This window comes from Hibiscus syriacus, unplaced genomic scaffold (genome assembly GCF_006381635.1).
Source record: "Hibiscus syriacus cultivar Baekdansim isolate YM2019G1 unplaced genomic scaffold, ASM638163v2 tig00110809_pilon, whole genome shotgun sequence".
NCBI lineage: Eukaryota > Viridiplantae > Streptophyta > Magnoliopsida > Malvales > Malvaceae > Hibiscus > Hibiscus syriacus.
Window position 1 is genome coordinate 1,609,288 of NW_024062869.1, and position 24,433 is coordinate 1,633,720.

General features: G+C 34.7%; 1 pseudogene; it reads right to left on the bottom strand.

Annotated features, from left to right (window-relative positions):
* Nucleotides 1-9,191: 9,191 nt before the first annotated feature.
* Nucleotides 9,192-11,882, bottom strand: LOC120141495 (annotated as a pseudogene).
* Between the last annotated feature and the right edge of the window lie 12,551 nt (nucleotides 11,883-24,433).

A 24,433-nucleotide genomic window follows, 5' to 3' on the forward strand; every position in this document is an offset into this window, starting at 1 on the left:
CTTCAAAAAAATTGGTAGGCAATTTAACATAATATATAACATCTATTTTATTTTAACGGTTAAGTTTTAATATAAGTATTGATACATACAATATGTATAGATATTTTTTCAGGACAATAGTTGTACATAAGTTACTGTCGATAATATTCATACTTTAGATTAAGGATATAGAAGCTGTTGAAAACATTTTGATATTTCAATATAACAAATTAAGTTAAATGAATTTTCAGATTTTCCAAAAAGATTTTTAGTAATTCGATATAATTATTCGAATATCAAAACATTACTCTAAATCTTTCAAAAGTCATTTTTAATCCTTACTCAAGTGTAAAATTAAGTTTTAATCTTAAAACAATATTCAAAATAATTTTACAAAGTATTTCGAACCGTTTCAAAGCCAAAAATTCCATATTGCTCAGAGGGAACCGATTCCCCCAAGGGGGTACCGATTCCCCACTGAATGGTTTGGCTCCGAGAATTCCAGTATGCTCGGAGGGAACCGATTCCCAGGGGTACCGATTCCCCCCACTTCAACGGTCAAAATATTTTGAATTTTACACTTAGAGAACCGATTCCCCTAATGGGGTACCGATTCCCCCCACGCTCCAAGCAGAAATATTAATGTTTTCACACTTAAACGGCTCCAAAAACTTCATTAATGATCCCAATGTTCAGAACTGATTCAAGGTATTTAAGCAAGCTTAGAAGCCATTGATCAAAAACAAGAAACATCAAGCAACTAGAATCAAGAGAATCAAAGAGAAAGCATCAAACCTCAAGTTTGAACATTTCAAGCATATTCTTCATTCAATATTCATTTGCTTTCAAGAACACTTATTGTGCTAAATTGTATTCATTCTTGAGTGTTCTTTTCTTTGTTCTAGAATTGTGCAAACAATCTACCTTGTGAGGATTTCCTTGTAAGTTTGCAAATTGTATTGTTCTCTTTGGGAGAGAATGTTCTCAAGTATTTGGGGTATAATTCTTGAGGGATTGTAAGGTTACTCTTTGTCCTCAAAAGAAAGACAAATTAGTGAATTTGTGGAAAATCCTTAGTGTGGATAGCTAAGGGTAGTGGACGTAAACTTTGGTTGAGAAAGTCGAACCACTATAAATCGCTGTGCAATTTCTTTCAATTTTCTGCAAAAGCTTCCACCAAAATTTTAATTGCCAATTCACCCCCTTGGCCATATTCGTCAATCAATTAACTCAACAATTGGCATCAGATCCTAATCATTTGAAGGTTTAATCACCTCGTGAGTCGATTCAGGAGAGTTACATCGATAATCAAAGTCATCAATGGCCTCTACTTCAAACTTCGACTCGGTTTCGATTTGATGCCCGTCAACAAGCCTCCTTTCTTCAATGGGGCTAATTATGCCTATTGGAAAAATAGGATGATGTACTTCATTCAAGCAAGTGACATGGGAGCATGGAATGTCGTAGAAGAATGATACTTCAAGCCTCTCACTCATCCAAGATTATGGAGTGAAGGAGAGACAAAAATATTCCAGCTCAACTCCAAAGCCATCCATCATATTTTGTGCTCTTGGACAAGATGAATACGGAAGAGTTTTATCTTGTACAATCGCCAAAAAAATATGGGACAAACTCCAAGTCACTCATGAAGGTACCGATGAGGTAAACAAATCTAAAATTAGTATTCTAACACATAGCTATGAAAATTTTAGGATGAAACCAAATGAAGATATCAAAGCTACGACGGATAAATTCTCAACGATTGTCAATGGTCTCAAATCATATGGAGAGATCATTTCAAATGAAAAGCTTGTGAGGAAGTTAGTCTACTCCCTCTCAAAATCGTGGCAATCAAAGAAGACGGCAATCATCGAGTCTTAGGATCTAACGTCCTTAACTCTTGAAGAGCTAATCGGTTCACTCCTCACTCATGAAATGATGCTTGAAGATGAGGTGGACCTTGATAAGATTGAAGAGACACCAAAGGAGAAGGAGAAGAAGAAAAACATTGGAGTTCCTCTCAAATCCACAAAAATGAGAGTGATTCAGATGAAGATGATGATGATGATGACAAGGAAATGACATTGTTTGCCAAACGGTTCAGAAAAATGATGAGACCTTACCGAGGAAGAAAATTCAAACAAAATGAAGGCCTCAAAAATGAACCAAAAGAGAAGGACTCGATCATTTGCTATGAATGCAAAAGCCGAGGCATGTCAAATATGATTGCCACAATGAAGAGAAAGGGTCAATCAAAGAATAAGCACAAGGCTCATGTGGCTACATGGAGCGATGAAGAAGGTTCCGATGAAGAGGAACAAAAAGTAGCAAACTTGTGCTTGATGACATTCGGGGAAGATTCTAAGGTAACCTCTAACTCATCTGATTTTGATGATTTATCCTATGATGAGTTATTAGAGGAATATAATGGGTTGACTTCAGATTATGAGAAATTGTTTTTAAAATATAAAAATGATGTGTCAAAATTAAAAAATGAAAATAAACTCATATCCAAAACCAACAACGATCTTGAAAGTAAAATCAAATATTTGCAAATCAAACTAGAAGAGTTTGAAAAGAAAAATTTGGATTTGCAAAATTTACTTTCAAAGGTCAATGATGATCATCAAAAGAAAATTGATGATCTTAAAACTTCTTTTGATAAAGTTGGAACAAAACGTTTTGAAAATGGAGAAAATTCAAAATCCAACTTTGTTAGAAAAAGTTTTAAAAACTACAATCATAGAGGTCCCCAAAGAACCTCTAATGGAAAAATCGTTAGAAGTATATGGGTTCCTAAAGAGCTCATTACTACTAAATATAAGGATATCCTACACAAATGGATACCTAAGAGGACTAGGATTTGGAAATAATGAATATGGACCCAAAAGAATTTGGGTACCAAAAATTAGAAATTAATCTATGTTTGTAGGAAAAGAAGCATTGCTACAAGGCACGAGAAACAAATCCAAATTCATGGTACATTGATAGTGGATGCTCAAGACACATGACCGGAGACAAAAACCGGTTCAGTGAGTTTAACGCCAAAAATGAAGGAGAAATGACTTTTGGTGATGATTCAAAAGGTCACATTGAAGGTATTGGTACTATTGGTAATACCTTCCATACAAATTAAGAATGTTTTATATGTGATAAGGGATTCAATGTTAGTTTGATATTAATGGTTGTAAAGTCATTGACATTACATCTAATCAGATTATGCTTGTTGGTCATAGAAAAACATATACATGGTGCATTTAGATTCTATTGATATGACTAATTTGTGCCTAGTTGCTAAGGATGAACATGATAGTTGGTTATGGCATAGGAGACTAGTACATGCTAGTATGAGTGTTTTGCAACGGCTAATTCAAGGTGATTTAGTTCGAGGGTTGCCTAAGCTTAAATTTGATAATGATAAAATCTGTGATGCTTGTGCTAAAGGAAAACAAAAGCGAGTTTCTTTTAAATCCATTAATGACGTATCAACTAGTAGAGTATTACAATTGATCCATATAGATCTTTTTGGGCCAACTAGGACTACTAGCTTGGGTGGAAAACAATATGCATTTGTCTTGGTAGATGACTATTCTAGATATACTTGGTTTCTATTCTTAAGTACTAAAGATGAAGCATTAGAAAATTTCATCACATTTTCAAAAGTAATCCAAAACGAAAAAGGTTATTCTATCTAGTGTTAGAAGTGATCATGGCACTGAATTTGGAAATCTTGGATTTAATGAGTTTTGTAATTCTAATGGTATTAGCCATAATTTTTCAGCACCTAGAACCCCTCAACAAAATGGAGTTGTTGAGAGGAAAAATCGAACTTTAGAAGAAATGGCTAGAACCATGCTTTGTGAAAATAATTTGCCAAAATATTTTTGGGCGGAAGCCTAAATACGCTTGTTATGTTGTAAATCGAGTAATGATTAGGCCAATTTTAAAGAAAACTCCATATGAAATTTTCAAAAATAAAAGGCCTAACATTAGTTATTTTCATCCTTTTGGATGTAAATGTTTGTTTTAAATAACGGTAAAGAAACCTTGGCAAATTGATGCTAAAAGTGATGAAGGAATTTTCTGGGTTATTCCTTAAATTCTAAAGCTTATAGAGTATTTAATAAAAGAACTTTAGTTGTAGAAGAGTCTATACATGTTGTTTTCGATGATAATCCCCTTCCGAGGAAAGATTCTTGTGTGAATGATGATGTAGGTATTATAAATAGAAATGAAGTTAGACATGACGTTGAAGAACCATCATCAAAGGAAGAACAAAAGATGAGATCTCATGATCCTCTTGAGAATCCAACCATTGAAGAAAGGGAAGTATCTTATCCAAGAGAGTACAACTATGTCAAGGATGGTGAGATTATAGGTGATCCATCCAAAGGGTAACAACTCGATCTTCTCTTAGAAATATTTGTAATTATGTTGCATTTATTTCATGCATAGAGCCTAAGAATATTAAAGAAGCATTAAAAGATGAACATTGGATTATGGCTATGCAAGAAGAATTAAATCAATTTGAGAGAAGTAAAGTATGGACATTAGTTGAAAGGCCTAGTAATAAATCTACTAGGTACTAGATGGGTATTAGGAATAAGCTTGATGAGAGTGGTAATATAGTGAGAAACAAGGCTAGACTTGTTGCTCAAAGGTATACTCAAGAAGAGGGCATAGACTATGATGAAATACGCTCTCGTAGCTAGGATGGAAGCAATTAGAATGTTATTAGCATTTGCATGTTTTCATGAATTTAATTTATCAAATGGATGTTAAAAGTGCATTTTAAATGGTTTATAAAGGAAGAAGTGTATGTGGAACAACCTTCAGGTTTTGAAGATTCAAAATTTCTGGATCATATTCTTAAATTGACAAAAGCACTTTATGGTTTAAAACAAGCTCCTAGAGCTTGGTATGAAAGATTGTCAAATTTTTAAATTGAAAAAGGTTTTTCAAAAGGGAAGGTTGACACTACATTATTTTTAAAGCATAAAGGTAAAGATTTATTAGTAGTTCAAATTTATGTTGATGATATAATATTTGGTTCTACTAATGGTGTTCTTTGCCAAGAATTTTCTATGCTAATGCAAAGTGAGTTTAAGATGAGCTGATGGGGGATCTCTCATTTTTCTTGGGACTCCAAATCAAGCAAAGAAAAGATGACATCTTCATCAATCAAGCTATATACGTCAAAGATATGCTCAAGAAGTTTGGACTGGAAAATGGCAAACCTCATGACACTCCAATGAACTATTCAACAAAGCTTGACTTAGATGAAGAAGGCAAAATGTAGATTTTAAATTATATAGGCCAATGATTGGCTCTTTGCTTTATCTAACTGCAAGTAGACCGGACATTATGTTTAGTGTTTGCTTATGTGCTAGATTTTAATCATGTCCTAAGGAATCACATTTACTAGATGTTAAGAGAATCTTTAGATACCTTAAGGACACTCCTAGTTTAGGACTTTGGTATCTTAGAGACTCTAGCTTTAGCTTGCATGCCTTCTCTGATGCGGATTATGGAGGATGCAAATTAGATAGGAAAAGTACCCCCGGTACTTGCCAATTCCTTGGAAATATGCTCATAAGGTGATCTGAGGTTGCTATATTCTTATATATAGGACATTTATAAGCTTTGAAATCGTTAACCCTTTGAAAGCCGCTTTAGTTGATTCTCAAAGGTAGAATCAGCCGCTGAGATGCAAAGTCCAAGCAGGCATAGTTATGTTGAGGTAAAAATAGATGATAGGAAGAAAAGGGTCTGAAAAAAAGTCCAAACTGAGATGGAATGTAGCATTTGGAAGTGTTCTTTTTGCAGAATAAAAGGATGGATGATTCTCTGTCGGCTTGTTGCCAAGAGCTATTGTCCTTTCAAGAAAGATGGTGCCCCTTTTTTAGTGGGGGATACTTGTATTATTTTCAACTTTCAACATTATCTTCTTCACTTTTGTTGATCACACTAAGTTTAAAGTTGAATTTCAGTATCTGTAATCCGTTTCTTCGTATCCGGACTGCTTTTTTTCTCTGATATTTGTGTTTTGTCATGAAGTTGTTGGATAGAAATGGCGTGGAAGAAGAAAGGTATAGTTAGTGGATTCTTTCAATGGGGCTGTTGTTGTTGGAACACTAATGTCTTTGAACTTAATTGTTGGAAGAGTGGGCACAACCTCAAAAGCCGCCTACCCCTCCCCCCCAGATATCTCTGGGAATTTTGGCTATCTATCTCTTTGCCATTTAGCCTTGAGCAAAATCATGGAAAAGTTGAATTTGGGTGGTGCAACTTATTCCTTTTGGAGCTTTTCTTAGACATCAAATATCATAATGATAGTGTTGGCAAACTGTATATATTTAGGGATCATCTATACTATGAAAGTTTTAAATTTATATTTTAGATATTTTATTTTTGTCTTTTCTAAAATTTTATAAGTTCATTCTTCTTTATAATTTTAAAATTTATATTTCCAACATAAAATCCCACGTTTGATCCTCCCTAAATTAATTCTAGAATCTAATGTAAACCAAAAATTCATTTTAATTAAAGCCATGTTATCATTGTATTATTTCTTCATTGTTATTAAAGAATTTGGCATTGTATTATTTATGTTCATATTTATTTGAGGTTAAAAAAGACTGGGAGATGGTGATTGGAAGCATAGGTGGCAACATCATTATGGCAATTGAGGCCGGGCTATTGATAGTCTCAAAGTGGAGAATTACAAGCAAAAGCTACCAATTAATTTCCCAAAACCTGGAGGAATAATAACTCATTGCTTTTGGATTTAGTCTGTCTTCAAATGTGAACATTACTTTTAATTATCATCCCAACATTAAAAGATGATCTTAAAGCTTTTTCTCCCCTTAAAGTTATTGTTAGCAAAAACCTATAGATAAATTCTAAAATGGGAGTTGTGCTTTGGAAATATAGGTCTCAATGATCGTTGGGCCAAAGTTCTGCAAATTTCAAGCATATGAAAACATCCAACTTGTGCACAAAGGATACCAGTGCAATGAGCATGTTATAAGCATGTAAGAAAAGAAATGAAATATTAAACATTTAGCAAGGAAAAGAAATGATTGCAGGAATCCAAAAGGATAGGCAATATTTATATGATGTGCAGAAGGGTTGAACTGTAAATGGAGAGTGTAGCATTTCATAAAATGTAAAGCAAAAAAGGAAAATCCTTGCAAGTATCAACCGGATAACTTCAACATGTTTCTGGAATTCTCCTCTTGATTAGTCAGTATGTTAGCCTGCATCAAAATCGACATATCATGAGAAAGCGTAAAACTTATTGTCAAAGCAACACAATGCATAGTATGACAGACAGCTAGAAAGAAAAAAGAACATTTTAGTTTTGCTGCATGAAGAATATCCAGATATGCATTGTACTTGCGTGGTAGACACGAGAACTTCAAGAAAAACCAAGAGTGAAACTGTGGAAGTGGCATGGAATAATTCTATTAAGGGCATAAGTGTCGGTTTATAAAAAGTAACTGACCTTAAATTTTGAAGGTTGTTTCGAGTTCATTCACCTTGTTTGTCACCAGTAGTTAGTATAATCTCCCATCTGCATGCCTTGGACTAGAAGAAACTGTTGCAATTTCTTTTTGCAACATAAACTCTATAAAAATACTTTTAAGTGCACAACAAGCAAACCAACCGTCTTAAAATTAGCAAGGTACCAGAGCCAGTTACCATAGACTGTAGAAAGTTATACTCTGAATCACTCCGGAACCTTACTTTCAGATTTCCTTTATCACAGCAAGGTTTATGGTAAATTGTAGTCTCAGTATCATTTCAAAACCTCGGAGTACTGTCAGAGAGCTATGATGGTAGACAGTTTGAAGTGGATGGACAGGGTACCAATTTGCTGTGTATGTGGCAGCAAATCTGAAGATTTCGTTGATAATGTAAGCTTAGTAATGCATGCCTTTACATCTCGGCGGCATAGAGTAGAGCACTTGGGTTTGCACAAAGCGCTTTGTCTTTTGATGGGATGGGACTCGATGACTGTTTCTAATTGTTTATGGACCCCGAAGGCGTTGGCCTGCGCTGAAGTCTTGGCTATGAAAGAGGATCTTGTTGTTTGGCCTCCGGTTGTCATCTTGCATAACAGTTCTATTGGTACAACTATTTCTGATGACCGAATTATAGTAAGTATCGAGGAGATTGAGGCATTTCTCAGAGGTAAGTTATAAGCTTTACAATGATAGTAGCTGTTGGTATTGCTATTTGATTCAAGAGGTCAACTAAGACTTGATAACAATGCAAGTCTTTGCCACTATACCAGTGGCTTAAATTGATTCCGGGATCACTTTGTTTTAGTGATATTTAAAATAGTCATTTTGACAATGAAGTTCATGTGGTTTCCACTCGGTCCTCATTGACAAAATTGCATCTTTACATCGCATCTCTTATTAACTATTGTCTTTTCAAATATTTCTTAAAATTTTTGTTTGGACTTTGTTCCAGCTTTATTCTTGCAACATATGCATCATTTCCCTTGTTTTGAATCATGGTAGAAACATATATTCAGATTTTTAACTTTTCCACTATGATTTTATGTTGGGATGACCTCTCCTTCAAAACACACTTGAACTGGTCCTTCCCTTCACAATGTACTGGTTTTCTTTCCCCTCTGTTTCTTGCCTTTGTTCAATTGCAGGTATGGGGTTTGGCCGGGGGATATCGAAGGTCTGTTGTGGGAAACCTGCGAATTGGAGTATTATGGTAGTGATCTTCCATGGAACCATTTCAGGGCTACAAGATGCAGAGAGACTCCATAACATGTATGCCGAGAACAAGCATGGGAGGGCTGAGTTCATGCGAGTCGATTGCCACAGCGAAACGAAAGAAAACGCCACTAAACAAGGTTGAAGACGTGCTATACGGCTATCTGGGAGTCGCAGGTGACATGGATAAACTCGATTTCGAGACAAAAAGTCATTCGGTAGTCAAAAGCAAGAAGGAAATCTATAGCATTGCTGATCAATGGGAATAACAATAGTTCCAGGCCTACTAACTCATGTTTTGTTAATGGAAACTATAACTTCATCGTCTTTTCTTCACCACTGAAGAGGTTATGGTTTTCTCTTTGGAAAATGGAATATGTTTGTTTTTGCTTCCACTTTTTGTTGAGAAAATGACAGATTCAGCAATATGATGTAGGGTTTCAAAAAATTTATCTACTAGTTCCGGCCCACTGCTGGAAAAAGCATTCATCAGTTGGAACCAATGAACCAAGTGGAAATGGTCCCTTCGGGGTTTTCTTTAGGAAAACCAAGAACCGGTGGCGCGGCCGAATTCTCTGATCCAGTGACAAGCTCAAATACATAGGGTATTTTGTCAAAGAATGCACCTCATTATTCAGTTCATTGACTAAGTACAGGTACTTAGGCTTTAGATTGTCCTCCAGAGACAGATAAGACCTAGAAACAAAATGAAATTGTAAGAGAGGAAACAAGTTTCTGTCTTCTCATGCAGGTACAAGGGAACTAACCTGTGTAAGACTAGTCAAGACTTTCAAGATATTGGAATTATGCATTCCGATGCTCCTAAGGAAGTTTAACCTGGGTAGTAATCTTTCATCAATGCTGTAGTGGAGAAACTGGGGATGTTTCTTTACCATCTTCACAACACTATCTCTGGGTGCTCCAAACTCCTTGGAGAGAAACATATAGCACGTATTCCATGATATGTCAATCCGTTGAATTAGAATCTGAGGGCTCAACTGCACAACTTTAACTTTACCTAAATCATGTTCATTAATACCAACCTCCTCGATCAAGTATCTCACTGTTGGTTTTACCGAATTTTCAACTCTGTATGAAAACAGAGAAGGAGCACGAGCAATTATCTGCCCTATCCTACAATTTGGAATCCCTAGACCCATTAGAAAAGCCACATGGGACTTCAAGTTGTTCTCCACTGTGTATTCTAGAATTTATGATAGTCTCAAAAGTATTCTCCTAACGTCTCTTTGTTTCACACCAACGCTCAACAAGTAGTCCAATCTTTCCCGAGTTGAACACACATTGATTTGAAGAGAAGGCGTGTGTCTCTCGTACATTTGGACAAAGTGTGAATCTTTAAGCCCAAAAGTACTTAGATAATCAAGAAGAGGAAACCATTTCTCATCCAAGTCAATTTCATCAGACAGCCGTTGATATCTACTTTCTTTAGATATTTTTGATACCATCTGCAATATAGAAAGCAAATAAAGCTCCTTTACACCATTTGGTATGGAAAATAGCAAAAGTTGACAGCATATCTTACCTTTCTTCCTTTATCTACAGCTAATGAACCAGCTTCCTTCATTTTGTTAGATGTATGATAAAAATCCCCAACATTATTCCTCCTTAGATCATCATTATCAAGTTCAGAAGCAATAAGACCTTTTCTTGATTTTAACACTTTCGATCCCTTGCGTTGTTCTTCCGGTCCTTGGTTTCCTGCACAAACAAATGAATTGTTAAAACGCCTCAAAAACCAATGTCAAATCTTGTGACGAATTCACATGCATACCTTCTTTACCACTTCCCTTGTGCGATTTAACTTTCTTCCAGTTAATGAAGTATTCATGAGGTTGAGCAAAATCATCCTGAAATAAAACATCCATTTCAGACCAGAAGCGGTTTCATATTCAACTAAAACATAAGCTAATCGTTCAATTATTTCAAATCAAAGCACAAAATCTAAGCCAAATAATATCTTAACATCAATATAAATGCAGTGGAAACATAATGATGGGTCATTTTCTTCAATCCTTCATATCATGTAGTAATAACATGTTTTTATTACAAAGATTGCATCTTGAATAAAAAAAAACATAATTTTAGTTTAGACCAAATATATAACTTCGCAGAAATTAAACATATAAGAGTAAAAAGAAATATACTGAAAACCATGAAACAGTTATCACCTTAAGTCTAAAGAACATCAAACCATATACCAAATCAAATATCAAATTACAAATATTCATCTTAAGTGGCCAATTACACATATTTCTAACTACAGTCACAGTTTTTGCACATGAAACAATTATCACCTTAAGTCTAAAGAACATCAAACCATATACCAAACCAAATATCAAATTACAAATATTCATCTTAAGTGGCCAATTACACATATTTCTATCTACAGTTTCTACACACACTTTTTGCACCAATTAAGCATAATAACATATTAAAAATTGCAGCTTTTTTAATTATGGGAAAATGATAGTAAAGTGAACTTACATTCATCAACCAATCGTCTCCAACCATGCCATCATCCTTTTCACCAAATTCTTCATCCACATCTTCCTCCTCATCAGTGTCATAAGGAGTAATCCTTTGACCAAATCTTGACTTCTTATTAGACTTTAGAATCTTGGGATTTGAGTGAGTTGATAAAAACACCAAGAACTTCCCTTTCTTGAAGCTAACTCCATTCTCCAAAGCAAGGCTCAAATTCCAAGAAGAAGGACAGAAGAGAATAGAACCGAAACGATGACGATTGAAATTATGAAGAGTTAAAGCTGCCATTTTGGGGAAAAGAGAGAGAGAAGAGAGAGAGAGAGAATATGCTTAACAAAAGAATATACCGAAAAACCCTAGAAAATAGATGAGAGTGTGTACTGCAAAAGTTTTATCTTGTAGCTATGGCTGTCAATGAAATGTGGGGTTTTACCGGTGTTTCTTTGTCGCGGGAGGTTTGATAACAGTGGCTCCTTGTTAATCCATGCGGCGACAGTTTAGTTTATGCTCTTCTCCACGTTCACCCTTATCGCAGGATGGGTGTAGTTCAGAGCGAAATATTTGAAGAAAGCAAGCCTGAGTCACATGCCCTACTCTCTATTTTAAGTTAGATGGCTTGTGAAGTGCCATGTCTCTTTCTCCCAAGTCGACGGGCATTTCTCCGATCAGCTCATCTGGTTATCGAGCTAAGAGAAGAAAAGAAGGGACGGGCCTGTTTCCGCATACGCGGAACACCATTCGAGGGTGTTTTTTTGAAAAATAACCGGTGATCGATATATTTATCAATATAACATCGGTTAGATTATATTTTTTGATCTAACCTCTGTAGCAGTAAAGCGTATTCCTACCTCGAGTTATATGTTGATTTGACGTCACGTGGGGTACAATGCGCCCTCTGTACCACGCTATACGTTGACATGGGTTACACGTGTGTATATCGCGCCCCCTGATTCGCGCTCCCCTGATCCGCGCTATACGCCACGTAGGGTATAACGCGGATCAGGGACCGCGCTATACGCCGTACCGAAATTATATTTAACGCGGTTCCTGGTTCGCGCTATATCTTTTATGAATAATTGCATATAGCGCGGTGCAGATACCGCGTCTTATATGGTTATAAATACCTTCCTCCGCCGGTTAAGTTTCTCACATCTCCTGACATCTCTCTTCTCAACTTATAAATTAATGCAACAATTCCGTCAACGAGTAATAATTCAAGCAATCTTCTCATATTTGATTTAGAAGTTCGTGCGATTTTTCGTTATAAGATAATTTTGTTATAATTTTTTAATTATACTTATTGTTTATTATTATTATTTGAAAAAATATTATACGAATTATTTTCAATTAATTTTTATGTTTGTAAAATGGAAAAGCGGGAGCATACGTCGAAATAGTTTTGCAGTGCAAGTAATAATATAATATTATATTATTTAAATTATTTACGTTGATGTGTAAAAAATTTATTGTGTTATATTTTCGTTCATATATAATTTATTTAATCAGGTTTGTTTCAGTTATTTTTTTTGCAGATATAATATTGCCGCACTTTTAAACTCAAAAAATGGTGCGACTTTCAGCTATTGTTTATTATGATGGTGAAATTCGAGAAGATAAAACCTGCGTTGTTTTCGTATCAAATGAGCGTGTTAAAATATCATTCAAGAGAAACATAACTCTTGAGGAGCTGATAACGAAGATTTCGATGAAGATTTATGTTGGAAGTAGTGGAAGAATGTGGTCGTTGCAGTACAGATTTCCAACATCATTGTTGCCATTAACTTATACAGCGTTCGAACTTTCGAACAATGATGATGTTCAAATGATGGTTGAAGTTCAAAGTAATTATTCAGACGCCGCTATTGAGATGTATGCACATTTTGTTCAAGTGCATGCTGTTCGGTGTCAATCATTAAGCTCCCACTATGGGCTGGCTGAACAAGTTGATCAAGTTGACAGCCCGACTACAGTAATGTGTAATGATTTTAATGCCATAATGGGGAGATATTCATCCGCAACTCCTTACGATATGTACCGAGGTGGGTCCACGAACAATCCGTATGGCAACACCGCGTCCAGTTCAAGGGGAAGACATTCATCTGCAAATTTCTTTGACCTTAATATGGAGATGTCATTGGGCACAACAATCTGTGCAGTTTCCATTTGACACGATGGCTTCAAGCTCCAGGGGAGGCATTCGACTGCGAGCTTTTTCGATCTCAATGTCGATATGCCTTCTAGTTCAAGGGGAAGATATGCAAGTAGTAGGTTCTTCGACCTAAATGTGGAGCGCATGGAGGAACCATCATATCCACCAGAAGAACCGCTTCGTGAGCCAGGTGCAGATGGTGCTGAGACTGGACTATTCATTCACCCAGAATCACCGCAATTCAACTCCGATGATGATGATGTAGATGAAGTTCCAGGAAATGTGACACAAACTGACCCTCCTGCACACATGTATGAAGCTGATTATGGTACAATGTACAGGCCAGAATTTGCGGATATGCCTCATCTCGGTGACTATGGATATTACTCATCAATAAATAATAGTGAGTTATCTTTAGGCATGGAGTTTTCAAGCAAAGAAGAAGCGATGATGGCTATCAAAAATTACAATATCCATAATTCTGTTCAGTCCAGAGTCAACCGATCGACGATAAAAAAATATGTATGCTATTGTGCCCGACGCGAAAACGGATGCAATTGGATGGTTCACGTATCGAAAATAAAGAGGAAAAACAACATATGGGAACTAACAGTATACAACGGTCCTCACACATGTGCTGGAGGGGTCAACCAATATCATCCCAACTTGGACTCTGAAATGATATGCCAAGCCATCATGCCCATGGTAAAAGGAAGCTCTCATATAGCTGTTGCAGTGTTGATTTCAACTATACAATCCCAGTATGGGTACACTGTCTCCTATAAAAAAGCTTGGTTGGCAAAACAAAATGCCATTTTCAAACTTCATGGCGAATGGGATGCATCTTACAACGAACTTCCAGGTTGGTTTAGGCTGGTGCGGACGTTGAATCCTAGGACAATTGTAGACTTTGAAACCTCCTATGCATACCATAATGATCGAGTTCCTCGCGATCGAAGCAATTCTATTGAGTTTTTTTGGAGTTATCCACAGTGCATTAATGCTGCCAAATACTGTAAGCATGTGGTCCAGATCGACGGGACTTTCTTGTATGGAAAATACAAGCAAGTTTTATTATTGGCAGTTGTCCAAGATGGCAATCGCAACATTCTTCCAGTTGCTTTTGCTCTTGTCGAAAGAGAAGATACAGATTCTTGGGCTTTTTTCCTCTGAAATTTACGTGCACATGTTATCACGAGGGAAAACATCTGTGTCATTTCAGATCGCGGAGTTGGGATCAAAGCAGCAATGGAGTCTTTCGGTCCAATATGGCAACCACCCTTTGTCCAACATAGGTATTGTCTCTGACACATTGCTGCGAACTATCATGGAATGTACAAGAAGAATGATGAGCGTCAATTAATTGTGCGCATGGGTAAGTGAAAGCAAGTTAGTAAGTTATACATTTTTTGATCATTTTAATTTTGCAAAGAAAGCAAGTTAGTAAGTTATACATTTTTTGATCAGGTTACGAACTACTTCCTCAAACGTTTGAATTAATGCTTCAAGATTTGCGGGTGAAGAACAAGGAAGGATACGATTACATCAGCCTCATCGATAAAGAAATGTGGACGAACGTATATGATGGTGGATATCGATATGGACACATGACGACCAACTTGGCTGAGGCAATCAATTCAACCTTAAAGGGTGCACGTCACTTACCTGTAGCGGCTTTGGTAAAAACTATATATTTTTGTTTGGGGGCACTTTTTGCGAAGCTCGGGGGACAAGCTCAAACCTGGATGCAAGGCGGTCATGTCTATCACCCTAGATTAGTTATAGATCTATAGAAAAAAATTGCTACATCAAATGGAATGTCTGTAACAAGCTTCTCTAGAAGGCATGAAATGTTTTGTGTCACAGAGTTGCCGCGACCTCTTTAAGGGATTGAAGTTGTGTCGTTAAGAGTAAATCTAAGGGACAGAACGTGCGACTGCGGGTTTTTTCAAGCTCTGAAGTATCCATGCTCTCTTGTGATAGCAGCTTGCTCGCACACATGTCAATACTATAACCATTTTGTGGATCCCGTATACCTACTATCTGAAGTTTTTAAGGTATATGAATTTGAGTTTCCCCTCATAGGTAATGACAAAGACCTTGATGAGGTTCAAGATTGGCTTCTGATTGTACCAAATCCGAGTTTATTGAGGGAGCGTGGTCATCCAAAATCCAATCGAATTCATTGCGATATGGATATTCGAGAAAGATCTAGACGAGACAGAAGATGTGGGCATTGTAGAAACCCATGACACACGAGAAAAACATGTCCACTTCTGTTGTCATCAAGTAACAATTGATGAGGAAATGATGTATTTGTTTATTAAATAATAATTCTTGTACTTTAAGATTCCTAACTTAAAATAAATAATAGACGGTCATTCTCCTAAAAATAAATAATTACAAAAATTAATTCTTAATCTAATAATCATGCATTAAATAAATCAACTAATTATTACTAATAATTTAAATTAAATTAAAGCGTTAAAATGTTACCGTATCAGCAAAGTGTCGAGATATATGATTTCCATCCAAGCGAAGTAGACTGTCTTCCATTATATATCTGCAAAAAAATTATATTAGTAAAATATTAAATAAAGTAAAAATACTTAAATAAATTAAATACATAATATTAAAAATATTATAAAATATACCTTAAATAGAGAGAGTATTTGAGAGAAATTGAGAAAATTTGAGAGAATTTGGTGTGATGAAAGTGATTGAGGATGGGGGTATTTATAGGGAGGATTGGGGTGTGAATGGGTGGGCAATTAAAGGTATAGCGCGCCCCCTGTACCGCGCTATACCCCACGTGTCAGATAACCAGGTATAGCGCGGCCCCTGATCCGCGCTATACCCCTACGTGGCGTATAGCGCGGATCAGGGGGCACGCTATACACACGTGTAACCCATGTCAGCGTATAGCGTGGTACAGGGGGGGGCGCTATACCCCACGTGGCGCCAAATCAACATGTAGCGCGGGGCAGGGGGCGCGCTTTACTACTACATGTGTTAGATCGGGAAATATAATCTGACCAGTATTAGATCGGTAAATATACCGATCACCGATGATTTTTCAGGAAAAACAGCCATTGGAGGAGGCTGACTTGTGGAATTTGAGTAGGAATTGGGGAAGTGCATACTAATATACGGTTAAAAAATCGTGTAATTGGTTAAATAGTTGAATCGATTAAAAGTACTATCATAAATATTATATGTTTATACTAAAAATATTATTTGTGTTAGTAATAATAACGGTAATAATCAGAAATATTATTGCCATAGGTAAAATGTACCAAAAAATATTATTTTTAATATAATCGATTAATTATTGTAAACATTATCAATCATAATAACAAAACAGTTAGCATCTTCTTAAAGTTGATAGGAACTGAAAAATCTGACGATAATAAAATATATTAATTACTTGATTTGTTATTTATATTATCAACATATTAGGTAGCACCTAAAATATTATCAAAGTTTAAGCTGATAGAGCCTTAGAAATTCGACGATAACGAAATAGGTTAACTACTAGAAACATAATCAACTATAAATAACATAACAATTAGCGTTAATTTAAAGTAATAAGTAGCTCATTTTAAAGGCTGATGGGGTCTTAGAAATCATACTATAACAAAATTGGTTAATTACTTGATTTGTTATCAATATATTAGGTAGCACGTAAAATGTTACCAAAGTTTAAACTGATGAAACAATAGAAATCTGACGATAACAAAATATGTTAATTACTAGAAACATTATCAACCATAATAACATAACAAGTAACGCTTATTTAATCTAATATGTAGCGCATTTTTAAAGCTGATGGGACTTTAGAAATCCAACAATAACAAAATAGGTTAATTAATTAATTTGTTATCAATAATATCAACATATTAAATAGCACCTAAAATACTATCAAAATTTAAGCTGACATGGCCTTAAAAATCTGACCATAAGAAAATATGTTAATTACTTATTTTGTTATTAATATTATCAACATATTAGGTAGCATCTAAAATGTTACCAAAATTTAAGCTGGTGGGGCATTAAAATCTCACAATAACAAAATATGTTAATTTCTTATTTTGTTATAAATAAATATTAACATACTAGGTTGCACCCAATAATGTTATTTTGAATAAAGAATTACATTGCAATATGAAATATTAAAGTTGTATTTAATGATATCGGTAGGATTTAATATATTATGTATCTTTTGATGACAAATATTTTTAAAATAAATATCGATACTACTATGATCTGATGGTCGATACTTTAGCAAATATCAATAATTTTAGAGTAAGTATGGATACATTATTATTATGGATACATTATTATTAACATTTAGAGTATACTTACTTTTAGAGGAAGTATCTATACTTTCGAATTTTTTTAAAAAATATTTCAAACGGTTAAGTTGTATATATTTTACCGTTTATATTATTGACGAAACAATATCCATACTTGTAGAGTAAGTATGGATACATTATTATTAACCTTTAGAGTATCCATACTTTTAGAGTAAGTATTCATAATTTCAAATTTAAAAAAAAAATATTTCAAATGGTTAAGTTGTATATATTTTTACCGTTTACATTATTATTAACATTTAAACAAACAGATAATTAGTTTAACGTAATATGTAACACTTATTTAACGTAATAGGTAGTGTCTATTTAACATAATAGGCAGCGCCTATTTTATTTTATCGTTTACATTATTAATAGCCTTTAAAAAAACCGGTAGATATTTTAACGTAATAGATAACACCTATTTTATTTTACTGTTTACATTATTATTAACCTTTAAACAAACAGATAGCTAGTTTAATGTAATAGATAGCGCTTATTTTATTTTACCATTTACATTATTAGTAACCTTTAAACAAACCTATAGGTATTTTAACGTAATAGGTATCACCTATTTTATTTTACCGTTTACATTATTAGTAAACTTCAAAAAAATTGGTAGGCAATTTAACATAATATATAACATCTATTTTATTTTAACCGGTTAAGTTTTAAATATAAGTATTGATACATACAATATATGTATAGATATTTTTTCAGGACAATAGTTGTACATAAGTTACTGTCGAAATAATATTCATACTTTTAGATTAAGGATATAGAAGCTGTTGAAAACATTTTGATATTTCAATATAACAAATTAAGTTAAATGAATTTTCAGATTTTCCAAAAAGATTTTCTAAGTATATTCGATATAATTATTCGAATATCAAAACATTACTCTAAATCTTTCAAAAGTCATTTTTAATCCTTACTCAAGTGTAAAATTAAGTTTTAATCTTAAAACAATATTCAAAATAATTTTACAAAGTATTTCGAACCGTTTCAAAGCCAAAAATTCCATATTGCTCAGAGGGAACCGATTCCCCCCCAAGGGGGTACCGATTCCCCACTGAATGGTTTGGCTCCGAGAATTCCAGTATGCTCGGAGGGAACCGATTCCCCCCAGGGGGTACCGATTCCCCCCACTGTTCAACGGTCAAAATATTTTGAATTTTACACTTAGAGAACCGATTCCCCTAATGGGGTACCGATTCCCCCCACGCTCCAAGCAGAAATATTAATTGTTTTCACACTTAAACGGCTCCAAAAACTTCATTAATGATCCCCAATGTTCAGAACTGATTCAAGGTATATTTAAGCAAGCTTAGAAGCCATTGATCAAAAACAAGAAACATCAAGCAACTAGAATCAAGAGAGAATCAAAGAGAAAGCATCAAACCTCAAGTTTGAACATTTCAAGCATATTCTTCATTCAATATTCATTTTGCTTTCAAGAACACTTATTGTGCTAAATTGTATTCATTCTTGAGTGTTCTTTTCTTTGTTCTAGAATTGTGCAAACAATCTACCTTGTGAGGATTTCCTTGTAAGTTTGCAAATTTGTATTGTTCTCTTTGGGAGAGAATGTTCTCAAGTATTTGGGGTATAATTCTTGAGGGATTGTAAGGTTACTCTTTGTCCTCAAAAGAAAGACAAATTAGTGAATTTGTGGAAAATCCTTAGTGTGGATAGCTAAGGTAGTGGACGTAAACTTTGGTTGAGAAAGTCGAACCACTATAAATCGCTGTGCAATTTCTTTCAATTTTCTGCAAAAGCTTCCACCAAAATTTTAATTGCCAATTCACCCCCCTCTTGGCCATATTCGTCAATCAATTAACTCAACAATTGGCATCAGATCCTAACTCATTTGAAGGTTTAATCACCTCGTGAGTCGATTCAGGAAGAGTTACATCGATAATCAAAGTCATCAATGGCCTCTACTTCAAACTTCGACTCCGGTTTCGATTTGATGCCCGTCAACAAGCCTCCTTTCTTCAATGGGGCTAATTATGCCTATTGGAAAAATAGGATGATGTACTTCATTCAAGCAAGTGACATGGGAGCATGGAATGTCGTAGAAGAATGATACTTCAAGCCTCTCACTCATCCAAGATTATGGAGTGAAGGAGAGACAAAAATATTCCAGCTCAACTCCAAAGCCATCCATATCATATTTTGTGCTCTTGGACAAGATGAATACGGAAGAGTTTTATCTTGTACAATCGCCAAAAAAATATGGGACAAACTCCAAGTCACTCATGAAGGTACCGATGAGGTAAACAAATCTAAAATTAGTATTCTAACACATAGCTATGAAAATTTTAGGATGAAACCAAATGAAGATATCAAAGCTACGACGGATAAATTCTCAACGATTGTCAATGGTCTCAAATCATATGGAGAGATCATTTCAAATGAAAAGCTTGTGAGGAAGTTAGTCTACTCCCTCTCAAAATCGTGGCAATCAAAGAAGACGGCAATCATCGAGTCTTAGGATCTAACGTCCTTAACTCTTGAAGAGCTAATCGGTTCACTCCTCACTCATGAAATGATGCTTGAAGATGAGGTGGACCTTGATAAGATTGAAGAGACACCAAAGGAGAAGGAGAAGAAGAAAAACATTGGAGTTCCTCTCAAATCCACAAAAATGAGAGTGATTCAGATGAAGATGATGATGATGATGACAAGGAAATGACATTGTTTGCCAAACGGTTCAGAAAAATGATGAGACCTTACCGAGGAAGAAAATTCAAACAAAATGAAGGCCTCAAAAATGAACCAAAAGAGAAGGACTCGATCATTTGCTATGAATGCAAAAAGCCGAGGCATGTCAAATATGATTGCCCACAATTGAAGAGAAAGGGTCAATCAAAGAATAAGCACAAGGCTCATGTGGCTACATGGAGCGATGAAGAAGGTTCCGATGAAGAGGAACAAAAAGTAGCAAACTTGTGCTTGATGACATTCGGGGAAGATTCTAAGGTAACCTCTAACTCATCTGATTTTGATGATTTATCCTATGATGAGTTATTAGAGGAATATAATGGGTTGACTTCAGATTATGAGAAATTGTTTTTAAAATATAAAAATGATGTGTCAAAATTAAAAAATGAAAATAAACTCATATCCAAAACCAACAACGATCTTGAAAGTAAAATCAAATATTTGCAAATCAAACTAGAAGAGTTTGAAAAGAAAAATTTGGATTTGCAAAATTTACTTTCAAAGGTCAATGATGATCATCAAAAGAAAATTGATGATCTTAAAACTTCTTTTGATAAAGTTGGAACAAAACGTTTTGAAAATGGAGAAAATTCAAAATCCAACTTTGTTAGAAAAAGTTTTAAAAACTACAATCATAGAGGTCCCCAAAGAACCTCTAATGGAAAAATCGTTAGAAGTATATGGGTTCCTAAAGAGCTCATTACTACTAAATATAAGGATATCCTACACAAATGGATACCTAAGAGGACTAGGATTTTGGAAACTAATGAATATGGACCCAAAAGAATTTGGGTACCAAAAATTAGAAATTAATCTATGTTTGTAGGAAAAGAAGCATTGCTACAAGGCACGAGAAACAAATCCAAATTCATGGTACATTGATAGTGGATGCTCAAGACACATGACCGGAGACAAAAACCGGTTCAGTGAGTTTAACGCCAAAAATGAAGGAGAAATGACTTTTGGTGATGATTCAAAAGGTCACATTGAAGGTATTGGTACTATTGGTAATACCTCTTCCATACAAATTAAGAATGTTTTATATGTGATAAGGGATTCAATGTTAGTTTTGATATTAATGGTTGTAAAGTCATTGACATTACATCTAATCAGATTATGCTTGTTGGTCATAGAATAAGAAACATATACATGGTGCATTTAGATTCTATTGATATGACTAATTTGTGCCTAGTTGCTAAGGATGAACATGATAGTTGGTTATGGCATAGGAGACTAGTACATGCTAGTATGAGTGTTTTGCAACGGCTAATTCAAGGTGATTTAGTTCGAGGGTTGCCTAAGCTTAAATTTGATAATGATAAAATCTGTGATGCTTGTGCTAAAGGAAAACAAAAGCGAGTTTCTTTTAAATCCATTAATGACGTATCAACTAGTAGAGTATTACAATTGATCCATATAGATCTTTTTGGGCCAACTAGGACTACTAGCTTGGGTGGAAAACAATATGCATTTGTCTTGGTAGATGACTATTCTAGATATACTTGGTTTCTATTCTTAAGTACTAAAGATGAAGCATTAGAAAATTTCATCACATTTTCAAAAGTAATCCAAAACGAAAAAGGTTATTCTATCACTAGTGTTAGAAGTGATCATGGCACTGAATTTGGAAATCTTGGATTTAATGAGTTTTGTAATTCTAATGGTATTAGCCATAATTTTTCAGCACCTAGAACCCCTCAACAAAATGGAGTTGTTGAGAGGAAAAATCGAACTTTAGAAGAAATGGCTAGAACCATGCTTTGTGAAAATAATTTGCCAAAATATTTTTGGGCGGAAGCCTAAATACCGCTTGTTATGTTGTAAATCGAGTAATGATTAGGCCAATTTTAAAGAAAACTCCATATGAAATTTTCAAAAATAAAAGGCCTAACATTAGTTATTTTCATCCTTTTGGATGTAAATGTTTTGTTTTAAATAACGGTAAAGAAAACCTTGGCAAATTTGATGCTAAAAGTGATGAAGGAATTTTTCTGGGTTATTCCTTAAATTCTAAAGCTTATAGAGTATTTAATAAAAGAACTTTAGTTGTAGAAGAGTCTATACATGTTGTTTTCGATGATAATCCCCTTCCGAGGAAAGATTCTTGTGTGAATGATGATGTAGGTATTATAAATAGAAATGAAGTTAGACATGACGTTGAAGAACCATCATCAAAGGAAGAACAAAAGATGAGATAACTCATGATCCTCTTGAGAATCCAACCATTGAAGAAAGGGAAGTATCTTATCCAAGAGAGTACAACTATGTCAAGGATGGTGAGATTATAGGTGATCCATCCAAAGGGGTAACAACTCGATCTTCTCTTAGAAATATTTGTAATTATGTTGCATTTATTTCATGCATAGAGCCTAAGAATATTAAAGAAGCATTAAAAGATGAACATTGGATTATGGCTATGCAAGAAGAATTAAATCAATTTGAGAGAAGTAAAGTATGGACATTAGTTGAAAGGCCTAGTAATAAATCTACTGTAGGTACTAGATGGGTATTTAGGAATAAGCTTGATGAGAGTGGTAATATAGTGAGAAACAAGGCTAGACTTGTTGCTCAAAGGTATACTCAAGAAGAGGGCATAGACTATGATGAAACATACGCTCTCGTAGCTAGGATGGAAGCAATTAGAATGTTATTAGCATTTGCATGTTTTCATGAATTTAAATTATATCAAATGGATGTTAAAAGTGCATTTTTAAATGGTTTTATAAAGGAAGAAGTGTATGTGGAACAACCTTCAGGTTTTGAAGATTCAAAATTTCTGGATCATATTCTTAAATTGACAAAAGCACTTTATGGTTTAAAACAAGCTCCTAGAGCTTGGTATGAAAGATTGTCAAATTTTTAAATTGAAAAAGGTTTTTCAAAAGGGAAGGTTGACACTACATTATTTTTAAAGCATAAAGGTAAAGATTTATTAGTAGTTCAAATTTATGTTGATGATATAATATTTGGTTCTACTAATGGTGTTCTTTGCCAAGAATTTTCTATGCTAATGCAAAGTGAGTTTAAGATGAGCATGATGGGGGATCTCTCATTTTTCTTGGGACTCCAAATCAAGCAAAGAAAAGATGACATCTTCATCAATCAAGCTATATACGTCAAAGATATGCTCAAGAAGTTTGGACTGGAAAATGGCAAACCTCATGACACTCCAATGAACTATTCAACAAAGCTTGACTTAGATGAAGAAGGCAAAATGTAGATTTTAAATTATATAGGCCAATGATTGGCTCTTTGCTTTATCTAACTGCAAGTAGACCGGACATTATGTTTAGTGTTTGCTTATGTGCTAGATTTTAATCATGTCCTAAGGAATCACATTTACTAGATGTTAAGAGAATCTTTAGATACCTTAAGGACACTCCTAGTTTAGGACTTTGGTATCTTAGAGACTCTAGCTTTAGCTTGCATGCCTTCTCTGATGCGGATTATGGAGGATGCAAATTAGATAGGAAAAGTACCCCCGGTACTTGCCAATTCCTTGGAAATATGCTGATTTCTTGGTTTTCAAAAAAACAAAATTGTGTTGCATTATCTACCACTGAAGCCGAATACATTTCAGCTGGTAGTTGTTGTGCACATGTTTTATGGATGAAACAATAACTTTTTGATTATGGAATTGAAGTAGGTACCATTCCTATCAAGTGTGACAATACTAGTGCTATTTGTCTCACTAAAAATCCCATCCAACACTCTAAAACTAAGCACATTGAAATAAAACATCACTTCATTAGAGACCATGTCACTAAGGAAGATGTAATTCTAGAATTTGTTGATACTTTGCACCAATTAGCGGATATCTTTACAAAACCTTTAGACAAGGAAAGATTTTGGACACTTAGGAGAGAATTAGGTTTGGCCAACCTATCTTCACTTAGTGTTTAAAATAATTTTAGCACCTTTAAGACTAAATGAAAAATGCTTAGAATAGTAATTTTTGATTGCATTCATTGCTATTA